The 16,138-nt window shown below is 33.7% G+C and overlaps 1 long non-coding RNA gene across 2 annotated transcripts in view; it reads right to left on the bottom strand.

The window, feature by feature from the left end:
• Positions 1–11,136, bottom strand: part of LOC136039383 (uncharacterized) — a 58,146-nt gene extending 47,010 nt beyond the window's left edge. For both annotated transcript variants that reach the window (XR_010620429.1, XR_010620430.1), the window contains exon 1: positions 9,909–11,136. This is a non-coding gene — a long non-coding RNA (uncharacterized LOC136039383). The remainder of the gene's footprint in view (positions 1–9,908) is intronic.
• Between the last annotated feature and the right edge of the window lie 5,002 nt (positions 11,137–16,138).

Here is a 16,138-nt window from a genome sequence, read left to right on the forward strand (position 1 = left end):
GATTTCCTAGCATTATTTAAAAAAAACAATGGAAAAATAAATATTAAAAAGTTTTTTTCAACTGGAAGTAAGGAGCAGCATTAAAACTTAAAACGAACAGAAATTATTACGCATACGAGGGGCTCACCTCCTCCTTATGCCTCGCTCTTTACGCTAAAGTATTTTTAGTATTTCAACTATTTATTCAACGGCTTTTGTGATTCAGGGGTCATTCTTAATGAATTGGGACAAAATTTAAGCTTTAGTGTTAAGAGGGAGGTACTGACGAGGGGGTGAACCCCCTCATATATTTAATAAAAACATGAGGATACAAAAGTTCGTTACGTAAGCTAATTTATAAGTTACGTAGCCTTTATGTTTTACTAATAAAAACATTCGTAAAAAATTAAAGTTACAGTTGCCTTTTTAAGTAACCAAAAAATCGGAAGGCAACTAGGCCTCCTGCCCCGCTCCTTTTTTCTCAAAATCATTCGATCAAAACTATGAGAAAGCCATTTAGCCAAAAAAAATGAATATGCAGATTTCCTTTTATTTATTCATATGCGAAAAGCCAAAATCAAAACTTGCATTGATTCAAAATCGTTAAGAAATTAAATAAAAAAACAAGTTTTTATTTAACTGAAAGTAAGGAGCGACATTAAAACTTAAAACGAACAGAAATTACTTCGTATATAGAAGGGGCTGCTTCCTCATCAACGCCCCGCTCTTTGCGCTAAAGTTTTTTACTGTTTTAAAAAGAAGAGTTGAGAGAAAGTGTCAAACTTTAGCGTAAAGAGCGGGGCGTTGATGAGGAAGCAGCCCGTTATACGAAGTAATTTCTGTTCGTTTTAAGTTTTAACGTCGCTCCTTACTTTCAGTTAAAAAAAACTTGTTTTTTATTTAATATATTTAGAATCAGCATAAAAATGCAATTCTTTTTATGTAACTATTGGTATCAAAATTCTATTTTTTAGAGTTTCGGCTACTATTGAGCCGGGTACCACGAACTGTTTGATGATTAAACAAAATACACAAAAACCTAACAATGGAATTAGGTAAAGAACATTTTGATGGGCTTAATGCCACAAAATATGTAATCAGAAAGTTTTGAAAGTTCGAGTAATTAGAAATATTAATTATTAAGTTACACTTTTTTATTCCTTATGAAATTATCTTCTAGAGTCTTTTAACTTCCAAAAACATGCGTGCGTTGGGTTTAGATTGATTGAATCATGGCGCGTAAGTGTTGAACCAACATCTACCAAAGTAGGGATGGTCACCCATTGCACTTGACGAAGCATAATTGAATGGAACATGAACAAATTTTTATACTTTTAATTTTAAATGAATCCATTGCTGAAGTTTTTTGCAGTTTGAAACAGATGGTCTACTCTGCCCTTCATCAACGGAAACTGAGGAGGTTCAGAAGATCTCTTTGGCTGATTCATAGCGGCCTTGTTAGTAATCTTAAATCCCTGTATTATCGGCAAGCATGTTTCAAAAAGCCTCCCCATGCCTCAAGGGCTTTTTTGGGTGAGCATTAGACTTTTCTCTATTGGTATTGTATTCTAAAGTTCAGTTCCATTTGCAGTCAAATTACAATCGAGCTTACGAGTTGTCTTCTTATCTATTTGAATTTACAAATTGCCTTGAACTAGAAATCATTTTGTTGTTCAAAGCATTAGACAGCTAATTATTGGCCTCTTTAGGTTTTTCGTTTAGTTCCTCCTGTGGATACAAGTCTAATAGACAGCTTAATTTACATAGGCTCTTAAGAGGTATGATTACCTGATCACAAATGATGAGGGATTGGCACATCCAGCCATGACAACTTCATATCAATGCTTATTTGTTGTTTATTAGCATTTATCTTCGAGGGTGGGCTGTTAGCATTGGTTTAAATTTGAAAATGTTGACTTTCTATTTTTCTAAGATTTCCTGTTGAATTGATAGGCATAAAAGTTTAAAGACATAACTACTACTATTACTACTAGCAACTCACCCTAGCACCAAGCCCCCTACAAAACTTATAAATTCACAATGCTAGTATAATTTTGATTGAATGAAAGGAAAAATGTTGGTCATAAAGTCGGAGGTTGTTGATTGTAACTTCTAGCTTCATTTCTTAGATGACTTAATATTTTTCTTATTTTTTGTACTGTCTTATCCCCGGCAATTCAAATCACGATAATGTAGATATATATCGTACATATTTATTCATATACAGTAAACCAACAATAATCAAATAGTTCTTGGTAAGTACTGTAAGTAAGGAGTGACTAGGCCCAATAATAACCGAAACTCTAAAATAAAAGAATTTTGACAACAGTTAACAAATAAAAATAAATTGATTTTTAAGCTGGCTCTAAATATATAAAATTCTTTAGGTTTAATGTTACCATCAAAAGTCACGAGCCTGAAAATATTTGCCTGACTTAAAAAAGTGGGGAAAGACCTCCCACCCAAAAAAAAGAAGCGATATCAACAAAAATCATACAATCAGATTCGGCATATAACAGAACCTCATTGTAGGGTTCAAACTCTTCTCTATAAAAATGTGAAATTCTGAAGTTTTTGCCAAAAGAAACTTCACGGTTATGTACTTATTTCCCCAGGGATGATTGAATCAATCCAATGGTCCTATAAGACTGGAAAAGGGCTCATTTTAACGGAAATAAAAAGTGACTGAAAGCATTAGACGTTCCTTTTATTCTTAATCACGTCTGATCTAAGTTCTTTAAGATAGCCACTTGGCTCAGCATAGTCGAAAGGTTCAATAACTATGCATCTGGGGATGAAGCACCCCCACAGCCCCTGGGAAAGGGATGTTAACCACGCACTTCATCCACTGTTTACACATAGAATTTGTTATTATAAATGTTATTATAATAACGATTTTTAATTGTTATTATAAATAAAAAAAAGAGAATACTTCTGGGTGAATTTAAGAAGGGGTAAGTTTTCCATGAAGGAATTTTTCCACCGGAAAATTTTTTCGTGGGGGAGAGATTTTTCCAGGGGAAAATTTTTCATAGAGAGGGGAGACGGATTTCTCGGTCCGATGAAAAAACGATCAGAAATGGAAGTTAAAAAGTAATCTTTTTTAACAGAAAGTAAGAGGCAATATTAATACTTTAAATAAAAGGAAATTATTCTGTATATGAGGGATGCTGCCCCTTCCTGAACCCTTGTTCTTTACGCTAAAATTTGGGTTTTTGGCCCGATTACTTAAGAAGGACTTTTTAAACACTAACAAATTTTAGGGTTACAAATGAAGATCTGGGAAGGGGCAGTCCCCATCATATATGGAATAATTTCTGTTCGTTTCAAGTTTTATGTTGCTTCTTACTTTCAGTTTAAACAAACTTTTTTTTATTGTGTTTAATTTTATTTGCCGAGAATTCCCCCCCTCAGGTCGAATTTTATTTAACAATAAAAGTTCATGTGTTGTCAAATACTCCTGTAAAGCCTTACGACAAGGAATGTAAGGAGAAAAAAACACTGCAAAAAATTTCAAAATTTTACACTAAAAAAGGAAATGACGAGTGGCCACCCTCCATTAACTTCCCACAAAACAAATCCTGCACAAAGTGTTGTGCACAATAAGCAACAAGAACACACAACTCGAACTTCCCCCAGAGGCATGAGCGTAAGTGTGACAATGAAAAAACAAAACAAATAAAAATTCAAAAATCAGAAATGTTTTCACACCTTTCCAGTGATATTTCACGAAAATATTCCACGTAATAATTTTTTACTGAATTGGGCAGAGCCCTCCAGGTAGGATGAGAAGCAGTCAGGGGATATATATCTATATTAACTGATGGACTAAATGGAAATCAAATTTTATCGGCATTGCGAAGATAGCTTGCTCAATAGCTTTGGCTGGATAAAAGAGATAAACTAGTTCTTAGGGGCCCATGAATATCACTGCGTGGTTGAAGAAAAATGTAAGACACGTGAAATTATATAAATGGACTTCAAATCAGTAGCAGATCCAGGGGAGGGTTCGGGGGGCTCACGTCCCCCTAACGTAGTGATGGATTTGTGATTGAGACCGCTTGCTCCGGTTTGGTTTGGGACGAAAGTTAATTCTTTGTAATTGGTTTTTAATATTTGAGTTTTTAACAAGTTTTTAATTATCAAAACTGTTTCTTTTTGCAAACAAGTTTCAAACAAGGTCGCAGTTACATTGTGCGGCTTCTGTTAGATTTTACTAATGACGCATAACGCCTAAAAGTATTTAATTAAATTTAGGTTTATCAAAGGAATTTGTCCGTATTACCACAAAACCCAAAAGGGAGGTGAAAATCTTCATTTCGTAAAAACAAGGAGGGAAAATTTAAAATCCTAACTATTTTAGGTTGTCGAAATAATTTTTCCGGACTGTGCTGTCACAACATGGCTGAAAAGCAAGATGTTTTCTTCTTTTTACTGTCAAAAATTTGTTTCGAATCTTGCCGCAGCACTGAGGCGAAGAAATTGTTATTATTACTTGTTTTGGCTGTCTGTTTTGGTTTTTCGGTTGTTTTTTTTTTTTGCGAAGTGGGGTGATTTTCACAACATTGTTTTTTTTTAGGGGATTTGTATAATAGAAAGTAAATGTATGAGAAGCGCAAAAATTATTAATTTAAGTCTTGGATTTTGGTGAGCAAAAGGTGGCCACTTTACTGCATATTTTCATGTAATTAAAGCTCTGTATTATAAGACATATAACCTCCTCTGTTCATCCTATAACATTAAAATAAAGGCGAAACTCTTTAGAATTTTAATTACGGTTCGGAAAAGTATATACTTAAAACTAAGTATATGAGTCGAAACTCTCTTTCAAAGGTCAGCGGAATCATTTAAGAAGAATAGATTTTCGAAAAATTGTTTATAAAAGAAGGCAAATAACTATATGTTTATTTTTCTTTACCTAGCTGGCAGAGATGGGTGTCTGAATTCTCAGTTTGGATCAGCAGAATCCCATCGATTTTTTCCAAACATTTACTAATAAAATGTTGACAAAAAGTGGAAATTCACACAACTTGAGTTAACCACGGAAACAGAATGCAACTATAATATTACTTCAGAATTTCTCACCTTTTCAATACCAACCAGTCACAAAATATAGTTATATTTTTGTATAGGGGTTGCGTACATTTGTCCATAAAATCGTCTAAACTGCTATATATACCACTGAGGATTTTTATGCTTATTTTGGTACATACCATCCAATCAGATTTCCAAGATTAGTTGTTTATAAATCAAAATTTTCACAGGGCAATTCTCTTACTCAATGCTAAATCAGATTTCAAATTTTTTTTTTGGCTCAACAGACATATCGAGATTTAAACGTTTGAATTGAATATACGAAAATCTTAAAATAAAAAAAGAATAATTAGAAATCTACCAAAGCTTGAAACTCTGAGAATTTAAATCACCAATCTATACCTATCAAATACAGAAATAACAAACACATAATTATATGTTTTTTAAGGAGTATTTCGACTCGTATACTTAGTTTGAAGCAAATACCTACATTTATCTTTATTAGAGTTCATGTTTTTCTGACGATTTTGGTCTTTATTCGAATAATTTAGGTTGAATAGAAGAGTAAATACCAACGAATCGAATTGAAACTGACAGGAGTCTAGACTGACACGACTAGCCATTCTGAACGTTCACCGAAATATTGAGGTAGACATCGACCATGTAATAAGTAGATATGGTGGGAGTGGAAATAGAGAAACTGACTTTTCTTATAAATTTGGGAATTCTGTAATTAAAAATGAAATATATCGAACTTTAAAAAGTGGAAAGATACGCTGTGTTTTTATGAAAAGTAAAATTTTGATTAGTCACTTTTTGAGATTTCGTCAAAGTTGACACTGTTTGTAAAAACACTATTTTTAAAAAGATACGATGATTAGTTAATACTTTATTGCCTATACTTAAAACACTCGTTTTAAATGTTTTCTCTGCAATTCTATCTCTTCATTCTGTTTTTCTTGTTACGCTCCTAAAAGAACTAGCATTTGATGTTAAACTGTCATAAACTCTGCATGACCCCAAAAGATGGTTCAAGACTATTTTTTTTTTACAATAAAAAGCTTAATTCATTCGCTATTGTGGTAAGAAGTGCAAAGACAAAATATTATGCAGAAAATATTAAACATAATATTTTTTTATAGATGGTGAACAGCTTTTTATTTTTTTATGGCGAGGTGGTTTCTATAGATTAATATCTTTTGTATCAATATTTTTTATACCATTTTAATATCAACTGATTTATTAGAACTTTATTCCTCATCAGATTTTAGATTGCATTTACGACCATTCCCACTACCTATCTACGACACATAATCGTCGAAATTCCCTTTATACTGCGAGTATTCTTTGTTCGCAAGTTTATCAAAGCAACCTATTATACCCCCCCCCCTAAAGAAAATCCTGGATCCGCCTACGCTTCAAATCAAGCAATAGCATGTTAATACAGCTATTCGTTGAAGGATAATGTTTCTTACTTTATCATATACTTAAGATAGCGGTAACAGAAAGTAAAGAAAAGGTTACAATCTACATAGTAGGCAAACGAGAGACGTAAGAATTATTTAAACAGAGAAATAAGTTCTTAGAAGCGATCGAGGAAACAAATGGTTGAGCTTTTTAAGAATCCCTGGGTTCCCTGATATCTTCATTGTTATATTGAAAATATTATACCAGAATGAGAGCTTGCCTCAAGTAGAATACCTAAGAGCCATACAGGATCCCAAGGTCTACTGAGAGGAAAACTTGAAAGATAAATTTTTTATACCCGAGGACATGCCCGAAAAATTTACAAATAAATCAGAAGGCTTGACTTAGCAAAATTTAGGGGATGAAAATGAGCCATGATGGTTCCAGGATGACCTGGAACGATAGAATTACTCTCTCAAACAAAACAGTCTATCTGATATGGATCATAGGTTCTGTTCTGACAGCAGCGCCGAGGATACTTTCTTCAGCGAAGGCAACCCTAGTCTTCTCATTTTCTGGAGGAGATTTATATTTATGGATGTAGAAAGATTGGGGATGATATAACAACAACAAGCTGTTGGGTTTTGGTTGTTTGATTAATATCATTGATATACATCAGGGATTATTCTGAAGATTTAAGGGATCATATATTTTAAATCGTCCAGCTTACGATCGAATCTTTCCTTAGAAATTTGAAGGATAAGAAACAAAATACGGCCAATTCGGGAAAATAATAGCCAAAACTCTAAAAGAGGAATGTTGACGACAATTAAAACATCGAAATAATTAGCTTTTATGCTTTTTCCGAATGGATAAAATTCATCAAGTTTAATTTTATCAAACAGTTCGTGGTATCAAACAGTTCGTGGCAACAAACTGTAGTAAGGAGCGACCCGGCTCAATAGTAACCAAAACTCTAAAACATGGAATTTTGATATCAATAGCTATATCAAAAGAATCGTATTTTAATGCTGATTTTAAATATAAGCTCCTATCTACAAAAATATGGAATTTTGTATTTTTTGCCAGAAGGCAGATCACGGATGCGTGTTTATTTGTTTTTGTTTTTTTCCCAGGGTAATCGTATCGACCCAGTGGTCCTAGAATCTTGCTAGAAGGCTCATTCTAACGGAAATGAAAAGCTCTAGTGCCCTTTTTAAGTGACCAAAAAATTGGAGGGCACCTAGGCCCCCTTCCAAGCTAATTATCTTCCCAATGTCACCAGATCAAAATTCAGAGATAGTCAATTTATTCAGCGTATTAAAAAACCTTATAACTATGTCTTTGGGGACAAATTACTCCCCCACAGTCCCCGTGGGATGGGCCACAAGTTACAAACTAGCATTATTAAAAAAAAAAAAAACAATGAAAAAATAACTATGAAAAAGTTTTTTCAACTGAAAGTAAGGAGAAGCATTAAAACTTAAAACGAACAGAAATTAGTACGCATATGATGGGCTCCCCTCCTCCTAATACCTCGCTCTTTACGCTAAAGCATTTTAGTAATTTCAACTATTTATTCTACGACTTTTGTGATTCAGGGGTCATTCTTAAGAAATTGGGACAAAATTTAAGCTTTAGTGTAAAGAGCGAGGTACTGACGAGGGGGGTGAACACCTTCATATACGTAATAAGAACATGAGAATACAGAAGTTCGTTACGTAAGCTAATTTGTAAGTTACGTATATCTTTTACTAATAAAAACATTCGTAAAAAAATTAAAAGTTCTAGTTGCCTTTTTAAGTAACCAAAAATGGGAGGGCAACTAGGCCTCCTCCCCCGCTCCTTTTTTTCTCAAAATCATTCGATTAAAACTATGAGAGAGCCATTTAGCAAAAAAAAAATATGCAAATTTCGTTTTAATTATTCATCTGCGGAGAGCCAAAATCAAAACATGCATTGATTCAAAAACGTTCAGAAATTAAATAAAAAAACTAAGTTTTTTTTAACGGAAAGTAAGGAGCGACATTAAAACTTAAAACGAACAGAAATTACTTCGTATATGAAAGGGGATGTTTCTCATCAACGCCCCGCTCTTTACGCTAAAGTTTTTTACTGTTTTAAAAAGTAGAATTAAGAAAAAGAGTCAAACTTCAGCGTAAGAAGCGGGGCGTTGATGAGGAAGCATCCCCTTTCATATACGAAGTAATTTCTGTTCGTTTTAAGTTTTAATGTCGCTCCTTACTTTCTGTTAAAAAAACTTGTTTTTTTTTATTTAACTACACATCAAAAGCTACTAGCCTGAGACTGCTTACCTGATTTTGGAAAAAAGGGAGAAACGCCTCCAAAAAGCCAATTGATCTTGATGAAAATTACGCTTCTAGATTGAGCATTTACGGAAAGCTTAGGCCTACTGCAGAGGTTTCAAGCTCCTGTCTACAAAAATATTGAATTTGTTATTTTCTGCCAGAAGAGAGATCATGGATGCGTTTTTTTTTTTTTTGGGGGGGGGTGGCCCCCAGGGTAATAGTCTCAAACCTGTAACACTATAAGATCGGAGACGGATCTAGGGGTCGAAGAAAGAGGGTTTCGGGAAGTGTCAGTGCCCTTGTTAAGTAGCCGAAAAATTTTACCACAGAAAAGTGGCATCTTCTGCCATTTGTGGCACCCAACTAGGATTTTGGCCCAAGGAAGACCAAATCCAGATTGTACTTGATAAATTTATGTACAGTGAGGAACACGTTCGCATTAGCTACTATAGAGGATATTCGGTGGATCGTTCTAAGGGGAGGGGGAGGGTGCCTGATGTCTCAAAAAGCACATTTTTACACCCAGTTTTCCTAGCTTTCGGGGAGAATTCAGGGAAACACAGAGGATGATCCTGAGAAAGGGGTAAAACAACAAATAACCTCTAACCTCCCTTCAATTGGATTAAGTCTGACTATATGTACTGTAGAATGTTTCTTTCCTTAATGTTTTAGTATGTTTTCTTTCCTTCATGAGACAGAAAAAAGCCTAGAAGACTTTAGCTAACAAAGAATTGTCAGCTTTTTCTCCCTTAACCTTATGTGATGAATTCTAGACCTGTTTCTGTCTTTGTTTTTTAGACAGTTGAGCCATTTACCGAAATTTTCAGTTCAAATCGTTTGTTTCCAAGAATAGCCCCACTTTCTTTCCACTAGAAAGTTTTGTGAAAAACATGCTAAATAAAAATAAGTTTGGCCTAAAAATGTGTTTTATGAAGCAATAGATTATCACTTTGGAAAAATCCTTTAACCTCCCTGTGAGTATTTGCTGTTGGTACATAGGCTTAATGACGGTATCATGTGCGGCACTCGGCAGTATGAAGGCTTGGTTCTAAATTGCGCATAATTAAATCCTTCTTAAGTCTAATTCTCGCGGTCTATTCGTTACACAGGTGCAATAGAATATAATTAGACTAACTATACACAACTAACATCATTTGCATATTATAATGGCGGCAGTACCTATAAAGGACCAAACACGGGATTTTATTGGCTGTTGAGATAGTCATTCGTCATGTATGTGCGTTATTAAGGCTGAAATTGAATATATCATGACAGGAGCCTGGGAATTCATTTCTGACATGCAAACCGCAAAATGAAGCAATATCCAGCTTGCCAGTTTACTTCTAGAGAAGAAATAAATTTGTCGTTTTTTTGACTGCCAGACACCTGAAACATATTAAATTATTGCAATGGCTTCCCAGTGTATAAATGTCATTAGTTAAGTGTATCGCTGTCTTTGCTAGATAACTAAGCATAAGGCAGTTGAAAGCTCTTTATTTCAAGCTGACATGCAACAATATCTGAGTTAAAGTTTATTTGAAACGATAAGTACGAGCGCTTTGTTTTTCAAGAGTGATTTTATGTGTGTGGCCACCACTATTTTCAAAACAAATATGTGGTGGTTGGATAAGTGCGGCTTTCTAACGCGATTAAGTAAAAAATCGAAAAGTACAATCCTGACTGGAGTAAATAAGATTCAAACTTAAAATATTCATATATTAGGCATAATAAAGAGTAGTACCCATTTTGTTTAATGTTATCGTAAATTGCATGGTTTACTGAAAAAACGAAAAAAAAAGAAAAAAGAGGTGTCTTTGAGAAGTACCACAAGCATAGCTAGTATACTAGCTATGCATATGGAAGCCCTACGGGCCAGTTTTATCTATCTCCATTTGCATATTTTTTTACCACTTTGTCATCTCTAAGCAAATACATCCGAATTTGTATTTTATTAATGTTCTAGTCAAAATTTTGTGCGGAGAAGACTATGTAAAATTGAACTGTAAACAGATCCGTAAAAACAAAACTGACAGCTTTGAGGTACTAGATTACCGTGGTCAGGGCCGTATGCGGAAATTTATTTATGAGGAGGGAGGACTAGTTATAAACAAGAAGTAAGTTTTGTTAAAAAAAAAAAAATAAAGAACGTACAGGGAATACATAAGATTTCAACCCTTCAGAGAGAGAGAGCTAGGCGCTAGAAGACTTTCCCGTGTTTGTATTTTCCTGGGTGAACTTTTTCTCACCTTTAAAGTTTTTTTTGGTAAGTTTTAAGTTGTTTTTTTACCACACCCAAAGAGAAATATCTAAGTTTTTATACACTATATTTGAAAAAAATCATTTACATAGAAAATAAATTATATCAGAGGTAGCGCTCTAGTTCTGCCTGAATAAACAGCCATATGTTTTAAATTTATTTATACTTTCTCAGCCATTTTTTATGGAAGGGATAGCCGAAGGAGCATTGGGGTGGGGGGGATTCGTTTTGGTGGGAATTGGAAATCTTAGGACTCTTTCACAATGATGCTTTACTAATTACAAGATTTTGCCCACCCTAATTTAATCTCATCAGATCCTTCACAAAATCTTATGATTGGATGAAAAATTCTATGAAAAATTTTGATTGGCTCAACTTAGAGCCCAGCTAAATCTAGATCAACCTCATTGTGGAAGTGCCTTTAGTGTCCTTTTAAAGATTTGAAGGTAATTGAAGGACAACAATCTCTTCTTCTATGCTTTCCATTACCCCATTGTTCACAGATGGGTTTTAGCAGAAAAGGTGGCCATATTTGGTTTTGTTAGTCCTATCAACTACGAGCTGCTAGGGATTATATTCTAGGCCAAGATTCTCCCAAATCTTGGCATCCTAGCCTAGCCTTGGCAACCTAGGCTCATGATTTTCCCAAAGGTATATTCTCGAAACGATCTGAAAATACGTTCCTGAGTAAATAAAAAAAATAAATTTATTCTCTCCTATGGAATTTATTATCTATACAGAGTGAAGAAGCAAGGCAAATCAAAGGACACCATATGTTGCCAGGTATTCAAAGTGGCGTATCTGCAGTATCTCAGGAACTTATTTTGGTATCAGTTTAAAACTTTCAGGGAGTGTTGAACGGTACGTGTGGGGAGGGGCAATAGGGCACTTCTTTATAAATCAGGGGGTCAGCCAAATCAAAAGACATTGTATGCGCTTAGGTTTAAAACACCAAATCTGCGATATCTCAGGAAAGACAGTGATTATGGAATTAAAGCAATTAGGCGGTGTAGCAGATAGGGATGGGGAGAGGGACTTCTTTTGTCGGAGAACAACGGATGAATGTATTTGTCTCTAGACAGCGTAGATGATTTTGCACTGTAGTTCGCTATAAGACTTGGAATCTATTTACGGTTAAGTAGTAAGTCTATCAAAATTGCAATTTGGAACACTTTGAGGGTGGCTTGGGAGATAGAAATGAAACTTTAAGGGAGTATTTTTTAAAAGGGGAGGGAGAAAAATTGAGCGGGAATCTTAACTTAGACGAACAAATATTTTCTCCTTAAAAATTTCTTTACAAGTTTCGGAAGTTCAATTCTCTCCTTAGAATTTACTGTGAAGTATCGATGCAAGTCGTGAGAAACGATGATTACTCAGGATATTAAAACAGAATAGCTGCAATATCTCGTCAACGGCTTGTGAGGTAGGCTTGCAACTTTCAGGAGACACTAAGGGGTCAAGCTAACCTCATATTTTAGTTGTGGAGGAGAAGGCAGAGGTAAATCTAAACATGCAATACGCATCGAGGCTATCAAAAAAGCATATCTTCAATATTCAGGAGCTGTTTGAGGCATCGAGTTGAAACTTCTAGGGAGTGTAATGGGGTAGAGCCAACTAGATTTTGAGTATTGACTTGGGAGAGGAGACAAATGAGAATAGTTGAAAGATTTGGTCTCCAATTCCATTAAAACTTCGGGAACTCTTAAACATTATTTGACTGGATAACAGTGAAATAGTGATGTAGACCGAAAACCCAGGTTGTCAAAATCGCATATCCGCATTCTCGCAAGCGAACCTCAAGTTTTAATTTGTGGGTGGGACTAAGGTAAATCAGAAACTATGTATCCAGTTTATCAAAATGGCATCTCTACAATATCTGAAAATGACAGATAGGGATCAAGATGATACTTTTGGAGTGCTGGGAGATGACGAGGCAAAGGGACTTCATATTATTGTCTTATAAGAAGGGGATGTGGCAGCCAAAAACCTGGGTTTTCAATCTGCCAAAAAGTTTGGTAGTAGCCTATGTGAATCTTTCAATCCATTCATGGTATACTAGAACAAAAAAATAAAATATTTGGGACGTAGGAAATGAGGCCTTCAAACTCACCTCTCCACTCAGCATGAAATAAGATTTCGAAGTTTCTTGACCGGGTTCACCCATATGCAGAAAAAAAATTTGAAGTTCATTTGGGTTGTATTGATTTGTGATGCCTGAAAATGGGTTGGAAATATTTTTCTTCTCTGATAGAACAACAAAATCCGAAGATTGGTAGTATCTTTATATGGCGTCGGAAAATTGATTAAAAATTCCTTTTTTTCAGATTTCCTTATACTTGGAAGCCATGTAGACAGAGACAATGGGGCTTCAATTGTAACAAAGCTATGTAAAAAAAAGAACAAAACAGTTAAAATGACTTGTGACACCATAACATAGGGCCAAATTGGTTTCGTTTCAGATTAGGCAGCATCTCGCTTGACACGTATACTGCGCCAAATAAATTAAAGACGAAAAACAATTGTTGGAACAAAAAGAAGATTTATTCGATTTTAAAAACATTTAAATAGGGCAAATGTTATTTTTTCCTGATTGTCTTGAAGCTTTCATGGCTAATAGACTAGACCAAGATGACTTTAACAAGAACAATAAATTTATAGGAAAATAGGATGACACCGGTTCTTAGCACAATTCTTTTTCTCACTGAGCACCTTTAAAAATAGAGCAAACTTCCATACAAATTTTAGAACCAAGTAGATTTCACTTACAACAGAAAATTAGGGAAATATCCGTTTTTTTTGTTTTTTTTTTTAAAGGCAACAAAACGTAACTCTTTTTGACTTGAAAAATGTATTTATTTTTTCAAACAATTGCGATAAAATATAATATTTAATGATTATTTTGATTAAATGGTGGATTAGGATGTGTCTATAGTCAAGGGTGTCTGTAAGATGGGGATCAGGAAGGCTTCATCCCTGCACCAGATTGAAAACTGTACCCATTTTTCCATTAATATGAACTAAGATGTTCCTCCCCATTCAATCAAAATTCTAAAACACTGCAGTAAAACAATTATTAAAAATCTATTGCACAAAACCACGGTCGGTCAGAACTTCTGACTTAAAAATTCAAAACTTTATTTGGGTTAGGCCTACTTACAATATAACTACCATCTAGAAATTAATTTTTAAGCAGAAAAACTATATCAGCTTTACAGATGCTCTTAGTATTAGCCAATGTTAAAACTATATCAACCAAGAACGAATAAAAATTAAATTTTAAAAGGCCTCATAATTAAAGATTTTCCAAGGAAAGTAAAAAGCAATATTTAAATACAAGACAAGCAGAAATAAAGTAAAATAATCATCCAAACTTAAAACGAAAAGAAATCAACTATTTATGATTAAATGAAACCTGAAACAAACAGAAATTAGCATCAGTAAGCATATTTAACATAAAAGAAAATATGCTGGTATAGACGAATAAATGTATCCAAAAACGAACAGAAATAAAAATGAATAATTTTTGTCAACCATAAAACTAATAGAAATTATCTTAAACAGGTGATTCGTTGCCGTCCGCTAAACCTTCTCGATCGCCAGTGCGCTTTCCTGAAAAAAGAAAAACATATTCGAAACTTTTCGATTTTAAAACTTACAACCTTTAAAATTCAAAATTGCTGAGAACGAAGGGAATTTAATATTATTGTATATTAAACAATGAGTCTACTTTAGTTCTTTCTAGAAATTTGATTATTTTGGAGATTTGCTTTTTGGTGCTTTGACAAATACAACCCACATTGTACAATACACTTGTCGTTTCAAATAAAAATCAAATTACGCTTTTCCTATTAATTAATGAAAAATGTTCCCGAAAAAGAAGTTTTTCCAAGAAAAAGTAAAGGCCATATTGAACCTAAGATCAGCGGAAAAAAATTTCTATGATAATTCAAACTCAAAACAACCAGAAATTACTAGTAAAAAATAAATGAAACCCAAAACGAATAAAAATTTAAATAAAGAATCATAGTATACAACCATAAAAAAGGTAATACTATAAAACAATAAATAATTCGTAAAATGAGTAGAACTTGAATTGAATATAGGAATGAAGCTTGAAATGAACAAAAATCACTACAAACAAGAGTTTAGCTACTTCCCCCTTCCTTAATTGTAAAACTCAAAAGCCTACAGTGTCATTGGCGCTTTACTGAAAGCGAATTATATTACAAATATTTTCTTTTGTGCAATATTGAAAATCAAATTAAAATTATAGTGAAGAAAAATCTTCAACTAATGAGCTTACAACAACTAATATCATTATATGTAAAATATTCGGTTTAACTTTATTAGTTCTTTCCAAGAATGTTCAAGACACATGCAGTTTTCACTACAAACAAGAGCTGGGCTTCAGTCTGTATCCCTACCTGTAAAAGACTAAAGCCTACTGCACCCTTGGCACTTTACTAAAACGAACAATCTTACAAATACTTTATTTTCTTCTTATTATAACATTGAAAATAATATTAAAATTGCATTGAAATAAAATCTTGAGCTGAGGAGTATTCAACAATTAATATCATTTCATATCAAATATTCCTTTTAATATTATTAGTTCTTTCCAAGACTGTTCAAGACAAACATAGTTTTCAGTAAAGCACTAATGACGACTTTAGGCTTTTACTATTAGGGAAGGAGCAGTAGCCAAACTCTTGTTGGTATTGATTTTTGTTCATTTTAAGCTCGATTTGCATATTCAGCGTAAGTTTTACTCGTCTTAATATTTATTTCTTTATTTATATTAGTATCTGTTGTATGTTTTTTTGCCATGATTCTTTATTTTATTTTTATCCGTTTGGTTTTTTTTAATTCCTTGCTAATAATTTCTTGTAATTATGAGTTTGAATCACTATGGAATTTTACTTCTGCTGATCTTAGTCTTAATATGACCTTTCTTTTTCTTTAAAAAACTTCTTTGTCAGAAAGTTATTCTCAAATTTATTTCTGTTCGTTTTTTATTGCCAAAGTTTTCAGATTTTTCAAGTATCCCCATTTCAAGATAAAAATTGTTCTTTTCAACATCAAAGTTTCATCGAAGTATCAAAACTAGCATAAAAATAAAACTATAAAAGTTACCAAAGAAGACAAAGCATCA

Source organism: Artemia franciscana, chromosome 19 (assembly GCF_032884065.1).
Source record: "Artemia franciscana chromosome 19, ASM3288406v1, whole genome shotgun sequence".
In the NCBI taxonomy this organism is placed as follows: domain Eukaryota; kingdom Metazoa; phylum Arthropoda; class Branchiopoda; order Anostraca; family Artemiidae; genus Artemia; species Artemia franciscana.